This window comes from Vigna umbellata, chromosome 1 (assembly GCF_029865625.1).
Source record: "Vigna umbellata cultivar VRB3 chromosome 1, Vumbellata_1.0, whole genome shotgun sequence".
NCBI lineage: Eukaryota > Viridiplantae > Streptophyta > Magnoliopsida > Fabales > Fabaceae > Vigna > Vigna umbellata.
Genome location: NC_142165.1, coordinates 24,501,866 through 24,508,517, shown reverse-complemented (window position 1 = coordinate 24,508,517; position 6,652 = coordinate 24,501,866). Strand labels below are relative to the sequence as shown.

General features: G+C 35.8%; 1 pseudogene across 2 annotated transcripts; it reads left to right on the top strand.

The window, feature by feature from the left end:
- Window positions 1–1,730: 1,730 nt before the first annotated feature.
- LOC124821132 (scarecrow-like protein 1 pseudogene) lies at window positions 1,731–6,365 on the top strand (annotated as a pseudogene). Of its 2 annotated transcripts, none has more exons than XR_015782782.1 (4): window positions 1,731–1,867; window positions 2,240–2,386; window positions 3,418–3,481; window positions 4,401–6,365. The product of XR_015782782.1 is annotated as a scarecrow-like protein 1 pseudogene, transcript variant X1 (transcript). The 2 variants fall into 2 exon arrangements; XR_015782783.1 differs by lacking the exon at window positions 1,731–1,867 and adding an exon at window positions 3,184–3,266 and having other exon boundaries at window positions 1,926–2,386.
- Window positions 6,366–6,652: the final 287 nt, after the last annotated feature.

Sequence of the window (6,652 nt, the reverse complement as noted above, 5' to 3'; positions counted from 1 at the left end):
ACTATTTGCCTTCAAATGATATTGCACTCAAATTTAATGAAGGATAATGATATTTTGATAATATTTTTTTTGACAACATTTTAACATTATCTACGTGTCATTCTGTGATTGGTCCATGTTGATGTTTATGATTATTATTATTGATTGTGGAGTAATTTTGAACCAATCACAGAATGACACGTAGATGATGTTAAGATGTTGTCAAAAAAATGTTGTTAAAATATCATTATCCTTTAATGAATATATAGAATTAATGGTTTAATAATTTTGGTTTCTGTATTTCACTTAATTTTTAGTTTCTGTTTATTATCTTTTTTAAAAAAGTTCTTGTATTTTAGCTAAATGTAACTATCGTCCTTGATTTTCTTTTACATAATTTTCATTCTTTCATTATAATTATGCTTATGTATTACTTTTAATTATGGATAATGATATTTTGATAACATTGTTTTTACAATATTTTAACATTATCTACGTGTTATTATGTAATTGGTCCAAAATTATTTCATAATCAATAATAATAATCATAAACACCAACATGGACCAATCACATGGTACAAAGATAATGTTAAAATATTGTCAAAACATTATTATCCTTTAATTATCTAAGCTAACACATTCTATCTCTTTCAAAAGTAACATGCTCAATAATACTTAAATATTTAAATATTTAATTTGTTTATTTTTTCAAGTTATCACTTTGATTTTCACTTAATATTCCTGTAATATTATTTCACTAGTTAATGATTGTGAAGTAGGTTAACACATTATTAGTACTCATATATATGTTATATATATGGTTGTTAGGTCAATTTGCTTTTAACTAGACTACAATAAATATAAAAGTAAATAAATAAATTACAAAATAAAATCTACTAAAGTAAACTAGGTTATATAGTTAATTCGAAATAGGTTATGTTATATTACAAAACTTTTAGCTTTAAAAAAATAAAGTTAAATTAACTTGTTTTTATTTTAAACTAATAAGTATCCAATTCATATGTGAACAAGATTACTTCGTGTTACACAAAAAGTAAAAATAACAACTTTTTTAATTGATCTCTCTGAATGATTGTGTGTAAAAGTTGGTATTTGTCCTTAAACCCATACTTAAATCCTCATTTAGGTACAAGTAATATACAATTAAATAATTTTATTTCATAATTAAATATTTGAGATTTAAAATACTTTTACTCGAATGGAAATTAAAAATTTAATGTAAAACTTTGTCTCAATTTTTTATACTTAAATTTAGAATTAAAATGATATTTACTGATTTATGAAATTAAACATACTTTAAAATGTTAAATTTATCCAAAAGATAAATTACCGATAAAGGTATATTCGCCAAAAATGGATCGGGTGTAAACGCATGAATAAAACTCATGTGGCAACGCGTCTATTTCAAAAAGTCCTCTTTTTTTTCCAAATAGGACTTAAGTATTCTAAAATCTTAGAATGTTTTTATATATTTATGTTGTAAATTCTACTTTTACACCTTTTAAAGACAATTTTACTAAAATTTCCAAATCCTATGAGTTTTTTTTTTTTTTTTGGAAAGATGTGGATTCTCACCCTCTTTGAGAGCCAAGGTAGTAGAATCATTCAACCCTTTCAATCAATAATTTAACATAAATAAGATTGTGTGTAGCTCAGTTTCACATTAGGGTTGAAGTTGAGAGAATAGTGAAAAGACACTATTGCCACACATGGTTGCTGATTATGTGAACCCCACAATGGCATTCTGTGCAGCTTGGACCGTCTATGATGGGTACGTTTGTCATTGAATGATCATAGTTTCGTGTGGCCAATGTCTTCGGCTGATAGACAAGTTGCAGAGAATTCCAAGAAGTTTCGTTAATTCTAGGTGGGTTTGTATTTCTTTTTCCACTTGCTTACCACTTTCACTCGGTTCCTGAAGCTAAGATTGTCGTCATGATTATCATATATAGTGAATAAACAAATGGGCATCTTTAGACTATAATTCATATTATTTTCTTACTAGGGTTGCTCAATTGCTCCTAACTTACCACAATTCTTAATTCATTGGAACCTTTAAGCTTAAAAGTCTTGTTATCTTTTCTTCCTTTGTCCACGTCTATATTTATTATTCTTAGATTTTATTGGTTGTGTATATCAATTCTCAAGTACCTTGTCAACATATCTTTTGTTTATCTGTTTTGTTGCTATTCCACCAATCTGACCTTCCTAAGGAAACATTTTTTTTTAATATATTAAGGAGACATCAAGAGGTTGTCTTGCTTGCCCCTTTGGGTTGCCTATAATCAAATTTCTCTGCTTCTTGGTCAAAAGCCTTACCCGGGTTTCTGTCTCTGTCTCCAAGAGCATCATCATCATCATCCTCATCTGCCAGAAGTTGCACCAGGTACCCTTTATCCTTTCTTTGATTTCTTCTACCTCTAGAATATTGATTATGTGGTTCAATTTTTGTAAATTGGGTGGTTCCTAATAACAGGTATCGGTTGCAATTCTTGTGTTTATTGTAAGTTGAATTAAAGCAAGAGTGGAGAAAAAATGTCTTTGCTTTCTAGTTTCTGAATTCAGTGTTTTTTCCAGGGAGTATTTAGCTTTTTCCTGTCAAGGGTTGGTTCCCCAAAAATATATTTTTTTTCTCCCTCATCTTTTTCTTTTCCTGCATTTGCAACAAAGTTTTTGGAAGGGAGTTTTGTTGTCTTGAAATAACGTTGTTTCGTCACAGTGGATTCTTTAACCCTTTAGTTTCACATATAAAAAACACAGAGTGATTGGTTGACTAACTGTTCTTGGAAGTCTTATACTTTTGAAATCACAATTTTTGTTCCAACCAAGATACTCGTTTTTTGTGCTTTCTAGTTATTTAAAATGGCAAATTTGTTGTCAATATATGTATGAGTCCTTTTTTTTAGTGTCAGATAAGATTAATGTCTGAAGAATCATCTATCAATACAAAAGTTTTAATTTCATGGGTATTTTCATTCGATTTCAAGAATGCGCTTGGTTATGTTGATTGGATTTAATCCAGTTAGCATCTGCAGTCATTTCACTAGATTGTACACATGGGTGTAAACTAAATATATTTTTCTCTTCCAAATACTGTGTTGCTTGGTGAATAGTATCTCTCAAGATTTTTGTCTTTCAACAACCTGAATAGCATCGTGTGATGTAGTCGACCTTGCCTAGCAGGTTAAGGTTCTTGTTGCTGTTGTTGTTGTCCCGAGTAATGTGTGAAACCACTATTTTAAGAACGAAATTATTTGCTATGCAAGGTGAAGCTTTATCTTCCATATAAATTTATGTGATGATGGCCAATTATTAAATTTTGTTAATAAGTTGCTTCATATGTTTATAGATCGGTTGTGTTCTAAATCAAAATGTTTTCTAATATTGTTGTCTTCCCTTTTGTTTCACCAATCTCAGCGAAGACATCCCAGAAGGTTCAACGAGATTTCATCAGTGAGCATTCATTTTACAATTTCTCAAGGTAGGAAAGGGAGGAAAAAATAAAGCCTAGTAGTTTTAAGGTTTAATCCTTTTGAACATCCTTATTTGTGAAGGTTTGTCTCAAATAGCTCCTCGTATTCTAAATGGTCTCAATTAGGTCCCTTATTGTATAAAATTGAATAAATTTAGACCTCGCCGTTAATTAGGCTGGACGATGTTAAAAATTTTGATGCGTGACTTGGTAACATGAGCAAGTTGTTATGACGAGGCATACATTGGTCGTTGAGTTGGCTTTCTTTTAAATAAGTTGGTGGTCGGCCAGGTGGTCGGCCACTCGGCCTGGTGGTTGGCTAATCGGTTTGGTGGGCGGCCACTCGGACTGGTGGTTGGTCACTAGGCAGGTCGGTCACTCGACCTGGTGGTCGGTTTGGTAGTCGACCACCAGGCCGAGTGGCCAACCGCCAGGCCGAGTGACCGACCACCAGGCCAAGTGGCCGACCTCCAGATCGAGTGACCGACCGCCAGGCCGAGTGGCCGACCACCAGACCGATTGACCGACCAAGAGGCCGATTGGCCGACCACCAGGCCGAGTGGCCGACCACCAGACCGAGTGGCCGACCACCAGACCGAGTGGCCGACCACCAGACCGAGTAGCCGACCACCAACTTATTTAAAAGAAAGCCAACTCAGCAACCAATGCATGCCACGTCAGAACAACTTGCTCATGTCACCAAGTCACGCATCAAAATTTTTAACGCCGTCCAGCCTAATTAACGACAAGATCTAAATTGATTCAATTTTTCATATTCAGACACCTAATTGGGAGATTTTACAATATGAGGACCTAATTGAGAAATTGCTACAGAAATAGAGATGTTCTAAATGATTAAACCTAGTTTTAATTGATGGCTGATTTTATAGCATCTTCCTTACTAATCTGTGTAATGTTTTGGGTGCAGACTGAAATTTTGTATGAGCTGAGTGAATAAAAGGAGAACTATGTCATTGGTTATATCTACAGAGTTGGCTGATGCATCATATAGGAATGCCAAGCTCTACACACTAAAGGGAACTGATGTTACACCTGATCTGTCCTCCCACAATTTTGTTCCGGATAAGCACAGAAACATGTATATCACAGATTCTTACTCCAGTGAGAATTATGAAAAGTACTTCCGTGATTCACCATCAGAAGAACTGATAGAACCGTCTAGTTCCAGCATATCAGGAAACTCAGTTCACCCTGACTCTTCTTACCTTCTCCGAGCTAGTTCAGGAGCTTCTGTGATTGTTAATAACCCATTCGACAGTCGTATCTTGTCTACAAGGCATCACAACGCCTATCAGTCCAGTTTTGAATCAGATTTTCTGGAAAATAGGAGCCCTGATGGCCTTGACTTTGATGGTGAAATGAGATTAAAACTACAAGAATTGGAGAAGGCTTTGTTTTCGGATGAAGAAGAGGAGGAGGAAGACATATTTGAGACTGCCCAAATCATGGACATTGATCCTGACATGGCTGAGTGGGCCAATCCACTTCAAGGTATGCTACTTCATGACTCACCAAAGGAGTCCTCATCCTCTGATTCTTCCAATATTAGCAGCATAAGTAGCACCACCAAAGAAACTTCACAGAACTCACCCCAGACCCCCAAACAATTACTTTATGAATGTGCTAGTGCGCTTTCAGAAGGAAATGAAGAGCAAGCCCAATCTATGATAAACAATCTCAGGCAAATGGTCTCAATTCAGGGGGAACCTTCTCAAAGAATTGCAGCCTACATGGTGGAAGGGCTTGCAGCTCGCGTTGCTTCATCCGGAAAATGCATCTATCAAGCATTGAGATGCAAAGAACCTCCTTCTTCAGATCGTCTTGCAGCTATGCAGATCCTATTTGAGATCTGCCCGTGTTTTAAATTCGGATTCATCGCTGCAAATGGTGCTATAGTTGAGGCTGTTAGAGATGAAAAGAAGGTTCACATAATAGACTTTGACATCAGCCAAGGAACACAGTACATAACTCTAATACAAGCACTTGCTTCAATGCCAGGTAGGCGACCTCATGTGAGATTAACTGGGGTGGATGATCCTGAGACTGTGCAGCGCTCTGTTGGTGGCATGAACATCATAGGAAAAAGGCTTGAAAAGCTGGCAGAGGAACTTGGATTGTCATTTGAGTTTCGAGCAGTGGCTTCAAAGACCTCAATTGTCTCACCATCAATGCTCAATTGTCGTCCGGGAGAAGCACTTGTAGTGAACTTTGCATTCCAGCTTCATCACATGCGTGATGAAACTGTATCCACAGTGAACGAGAGAGACCAACTTCTTCGCATGGTTAAGTGCTTGAATCCAAAACTTGTGACAATTGTGGAGCAGGACATGAACACCAACACCTCCCCTTTTCTCCAAAGATTTGTTGAAGCATACAATTACTACTCTGCTGTGTTTGACACTCTTGATGCAACTCTGCCTAGGGAGAGCCAGGACAGGATGAATGTTGAAAGGCAATGCTTGGCAAAGGACATTGTCAACATTGTGGCTTGTGAGGGCGAGGATAGAATAGAACGGTACGAAGTTGCCGGAAAATGGAGGGCAAGATTGACCATGGCTGGCTTCACTCCATGTCCAATGAGCACAAATGTTAGAGAAGCAATTAGGAAACTCATAATTACACAGTACTGTGACAGGTTCAAGATAAAGGAGGAAAAGGGAGCACTTCATTTTGGGTGGGAAGACAAAAACTTAATTGTTACTTCAGCATGGAAGTGACCGACATAAATTCTTTGTTGCTTGAGACTCATTGTAGTGTTGATGTAGTATTTGTTTGTTTGTTTAGTCTGTGTATCTGTATGTTTATGTTTGGTTCAAACTCAGATGTATACTACTAACTTGCAACTTATGCTGATACAAACTTTCATGTGTCATACTGCATGCATGGATGAAGGTAAATGGGGGTAATATCACACATTAAACGATTATCAATGCTCAGGCTTGAATTCACATAATTTCTTGTTGGCATAATTCTGGTAATTGAGCAAGATTACAGCATACAAATCAAACAAGAGAATCTGAACTATTTTGATATCTACAACTGTAGATACCCTGTTAAAGTTACTCTTAGTTCATGATGATTTTTGTTCGCGCAACAGCTGGGAAGGAAGTAGATGAAGTTTGGGGAGATGAAAGAATTTGGTTTATACTATTATTTTTT